Source organism: Coturnix japonica, chromosome Z, assembly GCF_054131305.1.
Source record: "Coturnix japonica strain WE chromosome Z, WE-NBRP24, whole genome shotgun sequence".
In the NCBI taxonomy this organism is placed as follows: domain Eukaryota; kingdom Metazoa; phylum Chordata; class Aves; order Galliformes; family Phasianidae; genus Coturnix; species Coturnix japonica.
Genome location: NC_140702.1, coordinates 53,245,696 through 53,260,438, shown reverse-complemented (window position 1 = coordinate 53,260,438; position 14,743 = coordinate 53,245,696).

Sequence of the window (14,743 nt, the reverse complement as noted above, 5' to 3'; positions counted from 1 at the left end):
AACTTCAGTTTGTGTGCAAACACATTTTGGAAAGCTGAGTCAGTCAACACTGTATCCATAAGGAAACACAAAGGAAAAATGTTCAATAAATAATGTATTCCATAGATTTTGCAAAGTTTTTCCTGTAGAGTTTCTGACTAAATTTTCCTGAAACAACTCCATTGTTTCTAGTTCTTCCATCATGCATTAGATTACTTCTAAACCACAGCCTTGGGGGTCACTTGAAATCTCTGTGTCATAGGAGACCTCTAAGGTGATAGTTTAAAAATGATCTAAGGCATCACACAGTACACAGTAGCAAAGGATGACAATTTCAGTGTTAAAGGTAATGTAAGAAAATAAAACATGCCTCTGAAGAAGCTGTATGGGTACAGCAAACTTCCAGTCTGTATGCATTTCTGAGTTATTGGAACATGATGTTTCTTACCATAAGGGATATTACAAGTACTCGAAGAGCATATTTTTAAATGCCTATAAGCTTTCTATTTTGTAGAGGTTTTTTTTTTTCTTAGCTAGGAAAACAAGGTGAGGGTGTGTGGGGGGAAAATAATTAAGAAATGAAAAGCTTGAAAAACAGGCCTAATAATGTCAACTGTTCAGCAGTAAAGTTGGGATTTAAATTTTTTAAAAGTTCATGAGGAAGAAAAGGCAGCACATACTGCTGGTACAACTTTGTTCACTTAAAGTTGGCCATCAGTAGTGCTGTTAATGGTACTTAGCACTGAGATATCCTTGATTTTTATTACCCCTGCACATAACAAGGAATACAAAGACTGAATGTAAGTGCAAACTTCTGCAGAGCTGGAGTTCCATTTTGCCCTTTCAGCTACCTCATAGTACTCATCAACAAATTAAGACATGCAACACGAATGGAAGTGTCACCTTCCACTGCAGGACTGAGTAAACCTAATATTAGATTACCTATGTTTGAAAGAACCAAGAGCCCAAAGTCTTGTTTGTCTTCAGTTTTCAGTGATTTGTCTGCTTGGCATTACTTCTACATGCTTCCTTGGTACCTTGATACCACTGCACACTCAACAAAACTGTCACTGCATAGTATATAATGGTGATTATAACCTCATAAAAATGAGAGAGAGATTAAAATGGAGGCAGGAAGTATGAGAAAAAAAAAGTATCCTCAGATCCAGGCTTCTGGACAGTGACCTTTGCAACATACTCAGGAGATAGGAACATATAGGTCAGTTTGTTTAGGTAATCACTCAATATTATAGCAAACACTTGCACAACTGAATCACAGTTACATTTACTTTTTCAAGAAGCTACTCAGGTTTAGTTTATGGGCTTGTCCAAACATTGTTCATAGGAAATGTTCTTGGCTTAGAAATCCTCCCTGTGACCAGAAGGGTGCATTGTCTACATAAAATTAATTGCTGTAGAATTTGAGACTATGGAGACATATACCATGTACCATGAACGGAGTCTAGCTAAGTATTTCAGTTTTTAAATAATGGCATAAGAAAGACATCTTTTGGCTGCCTATTGTAACAGTGCATATCCTCATGTGGAAAGCATTTTTACACCCTATTCATCAAACAGAAAAGCCTCTACTGATGCAGTACAGTTGCTAACAGAAAGATGTTAAGAACCTCACACAAAAAATCTGACTGTAAAAGTTTATGGTACTGCTGAAACTCCTGTTGATGTCATGTTGGTAACTAGATAACTTCCTCAGCATCTAGTGCTACTACTCTTGATCAGGTCAGTGGTGACTGGGTACCAACATGCTAAGAATGAAGGGACTTCTTATGGCTTGCTCCAGGGACACAAGTCAAGCCATTTTAGATCTTATAATGAACGATCTATAATTAAACATATATATATATATATGCATACACATATAAAATACTGACTGCAGGCAACGTCCTGCAGCTAAGTCTGAAAGGAAATAAGGGAAATACGATCATTTAAAGTAGAAAGACTTTACTTCAAAAGTAAGAAATGAGAAATTTCATGATAAACTGTCCAAAGAACAATTTTCATGTGAAGGCATTCAAGATTAATAACTGAGCAGCAAACACACTGTCTGAAGCATACACAAATTAAATAAACTAGAGCTAGATCAGCGTAGATCAGCAGTATCCAAAGAAACTATTCATAATCCAATTTTTATTTTTGAGATATATGTTAGACACAGCTGATATTCTGTGTAAAGTTATCATCCGTTTTTCTCCAAAAAGTATTTATCTGAATTTTAGCACAGCTGTTCAAACTACAGTTTCTACTTCTGAACTAAACACAAAAAGGAAATTCACCTAGAAATACTGAAACTCTACCATATGCTATGGCTATTTTGACAGAACATCTGCCACTGCAAAGGCCCATTTTTAAACAATTCAGGAACATGCCATGAGTATCTACTCTTGCCAACTGTTATTCCGGGAAATTATGTGGTTTATTGACTGCCCCAATAGCATTCAGCTGAACTGTTGGCTAAAATGGCTTCCAGAACTACAATTCATACTTAACTCCTACAAGCAAAAACTATAGTCTTATAGAACTAAAATATAAGTTCAGCATGAGACAGATAATTCGTCTTATGTAAGCACAACTAGTTTATTTACTGTGTCCAACTCTCTTTCTAACATAGACTCTTCAATTTGGCATTAATCTCTGGCCTGTTTACTCTGTAGTAAGAATGATATAATAGAGATATATTTGAAGTAAGAAACCCCACAAAATAAAAATATTTATTTTTTAATGCATGTCAGTGGTACTTAGCAACAGCTTCATTAACTAAAATCTTATCTGATATCATGAGATAGGGCAAGACTGATGACTAAATTCATGTTTTGCTTTGGCACAGAACACTAATGAGCAGTCAATATTAAACAGAGTACTAACATCATTACTAAGACTAAGAACTGTGAATTTGGACCAGAACTGTATCTATATTCCAAAGAGTTTGTGACATAACATGAATCCTGGCTCTGCAGAATATCATTGCATGTTCTTGAATCTTAGCCTGCTGTAGGGGGCCTGCTTTGCAGGGGCATTGAACTTGATGATCTCTAGACCTACAACCCCTACAATGCTGTGATTCCATGGTCCTAGTTAAAGATAGAATATTGGCATTTAGATAGGGCATCAGCTGGGGCAGAGAGGTTGAGGCAGCCTGTATTTCTTACATATAAGCACTAACCTAAATGAATGTCATACTTGTATATGCCTAAGCCAAATGCATTCAGGAAACAATATTCATAACTTCAACATCAAATTCATTATGGAACAAAATTGATAATGTACTTTTGAATATGACTCTGCTTCTTACATCTTCCAACAGTAACAGAAACATTTTCTTCTACAAGTGCTGCAAACAAATATGAAATTACCTTTCATATTTGAAGGGCTGGTCATTTTATGGGTGTAACATGTGAAAAAGTAGAAGATATTCAGAGTTTAAATGCTGGAATATAAATTTAGTTAAATAAAACAGTATATCAGATATTACCCAAAACCAATCTAGAATTTCAAATTATTTTCCAATTATGTATTTCATTTCCTTCTGGAATGTGAAACAGAATCAAATGGAATAGGTCAACAGTCAAACTATTGTTTCTGAAGAAAGATCAACTCCTTGTCATCCAGTGTAGATATTAAAGAAAGTAGCTAAATGCACTTTGTGAATTATTTCTATACATTTCTGTTTAAATCTATTCAATCTTCACAGTGCTTTACTTGTGAAATCCAGGCTCTCTGGACCTTGGTTTCCCCTTCTATCTTTCTTTAAAGCTCTATATGATTCTAACTGATGTGTAACAAGAAAAAAAAAGCCTTCAATAAGCCACTCTTAATCCAAGCCATTCACTGGGGTTTGAACTGATGCACATTATAGCAGAAATCTGGAGACGACTCATACAAGTTTTCTTAGACAGTGATCTCTGAGAGGCCTGGAAGTGTCCTCTGCAAGATCTCTTTTCCATTCTGGCAATATTGGCATAAAATGCAACTACACGAACTGCAAGAAGATACAAATCTCAGGTCTGCTCAACATAATAGCAAAATAGATGCCTGTCAGCAATATGTTTTGCATTATATTGGACAGAACATAAAACCAGAAAAACAACATAAATCACTGCATAACATAAGAGGCATTGTAACAGTGCTATAATTTACGTCTTTTTTTCACAGTGCTTGATTTCAGTTCTGCTAGTCTTCATTTTCTCTTCTTTCTGGTTCACATTCTGCTTGGGAAACACCTTACTAATTGTAATATCAGTTCAGCAGTTAACCCCAGAGAGCAGCAAGATGCCTCAAGTCACAGGATGGCAATGCTGAGGTGATCCAGAAGAGAACAAATGCTGGATGCGGTTAAGAAAGGTTAATCTCCTCAGTTCCTCTCCAAGCAAAGGTGAGAAAATAAAGAAAGTAATGAGAAATATGAGAGAGCCATGGAATGGACAGAAAATGTGGACTTTGCTAAGATTCTATGTAAGAACTGCACATATTATTCAAGGATATTAAGTTGGATCAATCCATCAAGTGAATCACAGACAGCAATTCTACCAAACAAGCCCAAACTGTTTAGAAGTAATGAAAGCTATTTCAAGGAGACTATTTCTAGCAGTTTCAATCCCATCTGCCTTCATGTTTTTTGTTTTTATCTACCACATATTAGCACTTACAGATGGAAATACAACTGAATTACAAAACTGGATAAGTTCTCTAACAAATTAAATGATCTTCATTTTGTTTTGGAGCTAGACATGTTGCAGGGGAAAGAGAAAGTAACGAAGGGATTAAATATCTAAAGCAGTCATTCACTTGCAGTTTAGTTAGATACAAGTCATTTCCAGTCATGGACACTAAAGATACGGTTCTTTTCTAACACTCTCCAGAATATACTCTGTATCTATATTTGAATTACTGTTAGTGATTCTTATAGCAACTGGAAATTAACATTTCCCTACTTCCCTGCACATTGTTAGTTTCCATCTGACATGTAATTTTTCACCCTTTTTGTATGTTTAATGTATAACTTTTCTGTTTCTTTCTTTTTTTCTTTTTTTTTTTCTTTTTTTAACATAAGGATGCAGCTTGGCGTTATGACTAAACTGATCAAACAACGAACTGCTGTCAAAAGAAGCAATCTTGCTTCCTCTTCTGTTCTACCAGCTGTTTATATCTACTCCCACGTTCTCTTTGTACTATACTGCCTTTTTCTTCCTTCCTTCCTTCCTTCCTTCCTTCCTTCCTTCCTTCCTTCCTTCCTTCCTTCCTTCCTTCCTTCCTTCCTTCCTTCCTTCCTTCCTTCCTTCCTTCCTTCCTTCCTTCCTTCCTTCCTTCCTTCCTTCCTTCCTTCCTTCCTTCCTTCCTTCCTTCCTTCCTTCCTTCCTTCCTTCCTTCCTTCCTTCCTTCCTTCCTTCCTTCCTTCCTTCCTTCCTCACTCCCTCCCTCCCTTCCTTCCTCCCTTTCCCTTTCCCTTTCCCTTTCCCTTTCCCTTTCCCTTTCCCTTTCCCTTTCCCTTTCCCTTTCCCTTTCCCTTTCCCTTTCCCTTTCCCTTTCCCTTTCCCTTTCCCTTCCCCTTCCCCTTCCCCTTTCCCTTTCCCTTTCCCTTTCCCTTTCCTTCCTACTATTTCTATCCTTTCTTCCTTTCCTTCCTTATTTCCATTCTTTCTTTGTTTCTTTCTCCCTTTCTTTCCTTCTTTCTTTCTTTCGTTTCTCCATTCTTTCCCTCTTTGTCTTTTTTCTTTCTCTCTTCTTCCTTTTGCTTTCCCTTTCATTCTTTCCATTCTTTTCCTATTTCTTTTCTTTTTCTTTCTCTCCTCTTTCATTCTTTTCATCGCATTCCATCTTCCTTCTTCTTCCCATTTCTTTCTTTCTCTTTTTATCCTTTCTGTCTCTCTGTTTTTTGTTATCTCCTCTGTCCCTCTTCTTCCTGTCTCTCTTCATTTCTTCCTTTTATACTTCTTTCTTTTTCCTCTTTGTTTCTTTTGCTCCTTATTCCCTCCCTCTCCTCTTGCTCTTTCACTCTTCTGCTACAAGTACCTTGGCAGGGACAGGAAGGGGGTAGAGCCAGTGCCAGAGGAGGAGTAAGAGCTTTTTGGGAGCTCTGACCCTGCATCCCACTGGGGGGAACACTAAGCCTTGTGCGGCAATCTGATGGTCATTGCCGGCAGAGGGAGCGCATAGCATTGCTTCTGTGAGGCCCTCTGGTGAAACATTTCGGACGTTCAAACAGCGATGGAATAAAACACCATGAGAACAGGACTGCATATGAAAGACCTTTCCCAACTACCACAACATCAAAACTGGGATTTAAAACAAGCAATAGCTTAAACTGCATAACAGCTTTCCCTGTTTCCTTGTAACAGTGTTTTGTACTCATCAATTAGAATAATCAATGTTTATTTAACCAGTTGATCTGAATTCAAATGTGGGATGTGTTGTAAACACACATGAAATCACTTCAAAATAACAGGGAGGTAATAGGGTAACAAATCTGGAAGAACCAAAAGTAGCCTTGCAGCTCTACAACTTCCATAAAGAAAGCAAATTTATGTAAGATACATACAGGCTCACATGAATTAATGCAATGTGCACTCAAAAGTCAGGAAAGCCAAATATTAAGCTTTAACTTCCTCAGTTTAACTCTTCACATTGTATATCCTGTCGTTTTTATGGTAGACCGTAAATAACAAAATGATACATTAAGGTTTCCATTTAATAAGGAAACCTGGAATAGAAAATAACACACGTGTACAACTTGGCCAAGTAAACACTGTGGAAACAGTCTTAAATTTAAGTGTTTCCTGAGTCTGGATTGAGGATGTTTTAGACCCACATCTGGATCAAATGATGTGACTTGAGTCCTTCTCAGATAAGAAAGTATGGCATAAGAGATGTTTTTATAGTAGTACAACTCAGCTGTTACACTTTAGGGTTTTTATTTCTCAAATTTTTCAAAATTTGACAAAATTTGATCGAAAACCAACTATTATAATTTTCACTCCAAAGTAATTCATTTGGAAAAATTGCAATCTGGTGAAAAATAAGAGAAGGTCAAGAAAAACAATCATATACTCAAAGAAATCACACTTTCTGTGTGATAGCCATTTTTAAACAAGTGTGCAGTAAATTGCAGCTGATAATGATCTTTCTTGCTCAAAATTACAACAGAACTGCTCAGTCACTGCAATGTTCCTGATTTACTCACGCATAAGTGAGATTAAAATAAGACTTCTGATTACATTTTAAATAGGTGATTATACTTTCCAATAGACTAATATTCGACTACACTATCTATTCTTCTTTCATGGCAGTCAGGGCAGAAAATTTTCATGATGAACTCTTCCTCTCTCTGTGTTTATAGAAAATAGAATTATTTTTCCAGGGCTCATTTGGAGTCTCTGTAATGTGCAGCTCTCATTTGGTTTGGAGCTGTAACTTTGAAAGCATCTGCAGTCAAATTTAAAGAAAGATGCACACATGCGTAAGTACAGTTGGATAATTGAAGCATATTTTTGAGACTCATGATAACATGGGAGAAATTACGATTTATCTGGAGGACAGCAAATACACTGCAACATATTCTATACAGGTAACAGTCTTCAACATATGCAGAGTCCCTGGAAAAAAAAAAATCATTTTTAAGTTATGAGACACACAGGCACTGTTACAGTGATGGCCTCAGATGTTATCAGACCCACCTTTGCACATCATATTTTCCATAGAGAGGAGGACTGAAGAGGATTAGGAGGAAACTTATCTTTCAGCTTCCCAGTTCTTTCACACCTGGATACCAGATGGCCTCCAGGGGCCTAGTGGGTGTTTAAAGTTACACTAGCTTATATCACAAAGTCCAGTACATCATACAGGGAATCAAGTGTACACCTTCAGCCATTCTAGCTGCCAGAGTTATTTGCTATTCTTGTTCTAAAACTCTAGGAAACAGAGGCATATTCCACAGTCAGCAACAGTCTGCAAGTCTTTCTCCACTAGCATACTATGGTTTGACTCATGACAGTTCCATTCCAGATGATGTGTCTTTGATTTAACGTTCAGTCATTCCGATTTTTGTTGAGAAATTTTCTATGAATGCCCGAAGACATTTCCATGGATACACATCCCATATTTTAGAACACAGGCTGCACTCTTCCTGATTCAGAACCAAAGATGATCAGGCAAAATTTCTGTTCCCTGGTGGCCTGGGAGTTTGGAGATGTCAATGCTTCTTCCTCTGAAATTCTTGAAATAAAATTCTGACCCCTCTGTTTCTAAAATGAGTCTGTTTGGTGTACCTATGATTATCAATGACTGCAGAAAGCTCTGATATATTCACCTCTGAAGTTCACTTGGAGTTTTAATTAATTCTGGAAAGAACAATTGTAAATGTTCAGTAAAATTGCATATCTATTTAACATATTCTGTCACCCCTCTATCAGAGCCCAGAAGGCCTAGGAGTTTGTCCAGAACAAGGATGGGGTGCCCAGAGGAGTCCTTCTGAAAGAAGCACCCAGATCACAAGTGCAGAGATTTTTACCAAGTTTCTGTGCTGTTTTGGCAAGGAAAATACCTGTCTAGTATATTTTTCAAGCTCTGTACTTCCTATGTATACTTTTGTTTTCCTACATATTCTGACAATGCTCCAAAAATATTAAACAAACTCATAAGGAAAACTGGAATACTTTTATCTGTGCAAGTACTACTTTTTTGTTCCTTTCTGAAAGCACAGCACTCAATATGACAGCATGGGGGAGCTTTCATGTAAAAGTTCCCACTGATAGTGATAGCTGATGCTCTGTGACTTTGTTCCAAAGTCGGGAGAAGACTGTTAGGTAAGAGGCTCAGACTGTGCAGAATTCACACCTTATAGAGACTTTTGCAGTAACTCACTGAAATCCAAGATGTGCGGTGTATGTCAAGTGTTGTTGGTCTGAAGCATTTTTTTCTCAACCTACCTGGTTACATCCTATCTTTTCCCTCACCAGTACGAAAATTTGTTTTCAAGCCTATGAAGTCCCAGCCCTTGGGTTTGGGCACCTTTATAAGGCAGTGCTCAGAAAGAAATGTAGCTGAAAGAGATGTCCAAGGCATTTGGAAATAACTCTACACTGCAATGCCCAGAGGACTGTGATAGGGAAGCCCTTGCATATGAGACATGCTTACCCAAACTCAGCTGTTAGCTGTGTCCCATATGCCCACTCATAACTGTCCAGGATCTTTCAGATTTCTGAATCCTGTTTATAATGGTGCCGATTGCTTCACCCAAACAGAGCTCTGTGAGGCTCTTTCAGCTCTAACCCCATAGATGTCTACCCTGACCCTCCCACACTGTAGGAACCATATGGGACAGTGCCATAACATATAGATATATACATTCATTGTCCTCTTTTCACTCTCCTTGTGTTTCTGATGGAGGGATCAAACTTGGCCAGAGCACTTGCACTCTGCAGGAGCTTTCCATCTTGGGCTAGAAGGTCACTGAGCACATCAGGTAGGTCTCATACTCCATTTCTGTGTGCTCCGAGGCCCTCTCACTCAATCACTCAGCCCAACAGGGAGCAGACATGCATCTAAACTTGGTATCACTTACCAGATATCTCTGTGAGCTGGGCCAGCTGAAGGTGACTCTTTCCCTTCAAGTATCTGAGCCAACTTCATCTTTTATATGTAACATAACCCTCTGCACAGCTCCATAGGAGGGTCCCCTAAAGTTCACTGCAGCTTTTCCACCCCAAGAAGAAGAAGAAGAAAAAAAAAAAAGAAAAAAAAGAAAAAAGAAAAAAGAAAAAAGAACAAAACAAATAAAGAAGATTAACTATCAACTTCCTTGGGATCCAGTTCAAATCAATCTTTTTGCTAATTTGGAAATACTCAAGCAACCTCTGCAATGCCCTAAAGATCTCACTTGCTCTCCTCTCAGTAAATAATGGCTATAGCTGCAATTAGAGAACAAGTGTGCTAAAACACAGAAACATAAAATTTTCATAAAATGTGATGGAGAAGGAAAAGAACACTGTTTCTGATTACCAGAATGTGAGTGCTTTCTCAGGGAAAGCACACTTGCCAGAGGGTGTTCCTTCAAGCCTCCAGCACCCACTTGGAAAAGCAGACACACTCGTCCACGACAGACACACTCATCCACGACAGACACCAACACCATCTGCAGTGCTGACTTGGGACTTCTCCCTCCAGCACTGCTTTCTCTGATTGGAGGGCAGTCTCTACAAGGAGCACCCACCAGACCTTTTGATGCTAAATCTTGTTTTACAAGTTATCCATACAATTAAACATTCTGCTTTTATGGGGTCTTTTCCTCTTATTTTTAATATATAATTACAGTGTTCTCTGCAGTGTTCCAATAGAAGAGGGAGTAATAAAGGTAAAGTAGATATGCTCGACTCCATTCTCTCAGCAAATTAGCTGTGGCTTGATTGGCTATCAAGTTAATCAGAATGGCCTTATTAGCCTTGCTTCTTCTAGTGGCTTAAGTTCATTAAGAATATACATGTAGGAAGAATTTGTTTTTTATTCCTCTCTGAAAATTAATTGGGAATCGCTAATACCTACTTGGCATAATTTTCTGTCTAGTACTATTAAGTTTGCATTCTTTGTAAAGCTTTCTGATCAGTCCTGAAAAGTTAAAATTCTCTTGTTCAGCAAAACAGTAAATGGAAGGCAGAAGAAAAGGGAGTATTTGAAATACACAATTGCTTCAGGGCTCCCCAGTGCCAGGGTTTTGGAAACGTATTCTGCCTTACACTCTCCCTCTCCAATAAAAATTTGTGGTAGTCCAAAACTCCAATCTTTTTTAAAACTATGTCACTGTTGCAACATTCTGTGTAATGAAAAGTTAATATTAATAATAAAAGAAAAGAAAGAGAAAAAAATAAAAATAAACAAGAGCATTAAGCATTACAGAATGGTGGCTTGCAAGAGAAGCTGTCAGTTCAAATGGCCAGTACTTGGTAGTCTCCAGGTAAAGTGCAAATATTACAAACAAGCATGAAATACAAGGCAATATTAAGTCAGTAAATTAAAGTCATGCTTGTAGTGATAAAATAATTTTTGCTCTATATAGTGATTTATTAATGTTTTTGGAGTTGGTCCATATATCTAAAGTTCATTTAGCACAGAGGAGTGAAAGAATGACATGCAGCTGTGGACAGAAAGAGAAAAAGGAAAGTGTTCAATTGTTTCAGCTGCAACACTGGAGTAAGAATCTGAATTTCAGTAGTCAGCTAAGTGGGCAGAGACTAAAACATTACACAAGACTTTCTCTAGGGCCAGACCAGCAAATCTTCAGCAATACTGTCACAGATACATTCACAACTAGAAGTAGGGCTGGTAAGAGCCACACACTGTGGCTAGGGGCAAAGTGTTTTTCATTATCAGTTTTTAGCTGTCTTGGATATTCATGACATTCTTGATTATTTCACAACATTGTTTCACCGTTACAGCACCCCAGAAAATTCAGACACCAAGCACTTCAGGAGGGTTGAGATGAAGTGGGAATTTTCCATTCCTGTGATCACAAAGGAGCTGGGATCAGATACAGCAACAGGTTTATAATCTTCAGGCACTTAATATTTTACCATATCTACCAAAGGGCTGGCAAATCCATTAAAAGTACAATTTTTTGATGGAAGGGTTTGTCCCCTCCCTTTTATACTGAACTGAAAAGTGATAAATCTCTTTTAAGTTTGCTTTGGCTGAGATGCTAACATGGACGTTTCATCACGTTTTACGCAATGAACATATAAGAACAAAGAACTATGGCAGTTCCAAGTTTTCATCTAAAAAAAAAAATAAAGCTTTTACAGCTAAACAAAATGTATAATGTTAAATAATGCATTTGGTTATTCTGGACATACTGTGAATATCCATAATATAACTGCCTCTGCCAGAATTCCTTCTCAGATTGCTACTTTGACCAAAACAAAAACAGAGCAAAACAAAACAAAATATTTTGCCTCTAAATATATTCCTGTAAAAAGCTCTCTTAGAGTCATATCATACCCACATTTTACAAGATAAATCCCTAGAGAAAATGAGAGGATATTTCAAAAGCATTTTATTTCAACAGAGTTGGCTCATCATAAGCAATTGTCTCAAGTGCAATTATTTGAGTTATCTGAAATCCAGAACTTTAGTAAACAGGACAAATTGATATAGCAAAGCTTATGTTAAACTTTCTTGTTTGTAAAATTATGGTCTATAGCTAAACCTGGCATATCTCGTAAATGCTGATGATTACTCAAGAGAACCGGGTCATTAGCCTGAATCTTTCTGCATTCACGTTTTCATTTCCTTATGCCAAAGTCCTGAATCTGAATCTAAATAATCATGTGGGAATGCCTGTTGAGGAACAGATTGGTCGTTTTTAACTCCTGCTTAGTACACTTGTCCTAACCTGTTATGACTATGAAGACAAAACCAACCAAACAAAACAACAACAATAACAACAACAACAACAAAAGGCCAAAACCAATATCAGATTCACCACAGAGTTTATTTCTGGACAGTGACCCAGAGTGGCTAGCAGCAAAATCACCAAAGTTTTCACTTTGTACACTCACATTACATTTGTGCTAAAGGACAAAGATGCACACAATGTTGTGTTGGCTGGTCTTGGTAGACAAGCAATATAAATCCTCTAAACAGCAGAAGCAGAATCAACAATGAATAGGAAGGGTATAGTTTACCTTTTTCAGAGAAGGTTCTGGCCAAATAACTGTGTATGTGATTGCAGGAACATGCATTCATTTCTGGACAGGCTTCTTCCTCTGATTAATGAGTTACAGCTCTGTAGCTGTTGACCAGAGCCCTGGTGGAGAAGTTGGGTGTGGAGCCAAAACTGTTTCTCAGAAAGGCTCTGGTGATCCTAAACCTTTAGGAATCAGGGAGAGGGGCACCAGTGCATCTCCTCAGCTTCCAGAGGGTGGACTTTGACCTGTTCAGGATGTTTGTAGCTCAGGTCCCTTGGGAGTTGCTACTTAAGGGTAAAGGAGTCCAGGAAGCCTGGATGCTTCTCAAGATGGAAATCTTAAAGGCACAAGAACAGGCTGTCACTAAATGCCATAAGGTTAGAGCCATAGGGGAAGAGGACTTGTGTGGATAAACTGAGAACTATGGTTGAGACTCCAGAAGAAAAAGAGAGTCTATGTGCTCAGGAAGAAGAGACAGGCTACTTGAAGAGATTACAAGGAATTTGCTAAGGTGTGCAGGGAGGAAGTTAGGAAGGTAAAAAACCAGCTTGAACTCAGATTGGCCACTGTAGTTAAAGAGAATAAGAAATCCTATTGCAAATTTAACAACAGTAAGAGAAGAATCAAGGAAAAATTCCATCCTTTACTTGATGCAGTGGGGAATGTGACCACTGAGGATAAGGAGAAGTTGAGGTCCTCAATGCCTTCTTTACATCCGCCTTTAATAGGCAGATCAGTTATTCTCAGGGCACTTTATGTCCTGATCTGGAAGAGCTTCTCCATCTGGATGGTCAGTACTGTCATCACTGTAAGTATTTACATTTAATTTTGGAAAAAACAAACAAACAAACAAACAAACCCACTCTCAATTTCAGATATAAGAACAACTTAGAATACATTTTGTAACTTGAGATAAAATCTTTACTGTTTCTCACTTCAGCTCTAATTTTAACTAGCATTTAAAGGACTGATCTTGTCATACTTAATAAATATGTTGAGCGACCCCTGAATTTTATTCCTACTGCAGTCTTTTATTCATGGCTATACTCAGAATATTATTTGAATCTGTGCTATGCTTGTTTAAGAAAAATGAATTTATATGTTTTTCCTAACAAAAAAAAAAAAAAAGAAAGAAAAAAAAAAGAAAAAAGAAAAAAAAAAGAGAAAAAAAAAAAAGAAAAAAAGGAATATTTATTTTTATTGCTATGAAGCTAGAAACCAAGTCTCCGCATAGCAGATATGTCTGGGAATGAGTACTTGCTTTCAGGCAATGTAAGGCATGACCAATAAATAATAGAAGTTTATTACATGAATACAAGAAACCTGGATGAAGAACTTCATGATACGAAACCAGAGATAGCAGAAATAACAAACTGCTACTGAAAGATAGAGCTTAGAGTAACAGACAGCCACAGATCCCAAGCTGCACATTAGTGATGATAGAAACTGTGAATAAGAACTAATACAGATAAAATAAAATTGAGCTAAGTCAGAAAATCAGTCTCTGATGAAGAATGATTGTGTAAATTGAGATTAACTTTGGAAATGTCTGCAATTCCTTTGAATATGGTATAAATGATGGCAACATTATTTGAGAAATCCTCTTGCAAATTTGTGTAATTATGAGAATCTATTATTTTGGATTGTAGCATGGGATCTACTAACAGGTCCATTTAGCCCTGGTTGGGATACAGGCTGTCATCTGAGAGGTGAGACTCTCTTAGTCTTTGATTTGGTGAGTATTTGATTTGTTATCATGAAACAGTCAGCCATGGAAAACAAGTGATCTGATCATGAGCATCCTTGCTTAAAACTGAGTGATAGGACAAATGTAAGTAGGTATGCAATGAAAACTCTCAGTTTCAGATGAATGAACTGAGAAATTCTGGAAGCTAATTAATGAAGATAAATAGACTAAAAAAAATAAGGACTTACATAGAAAGTTTTTAAAACAAAAAAATAAATATTCCTTATTCGTATCACACACAGAAGAGTGCACTTATAGTTCTTAGATACAATACGACAAATAATGACCTGACAAGTAATATCTGCTTATGCTGAAGAATGCAGGGAAA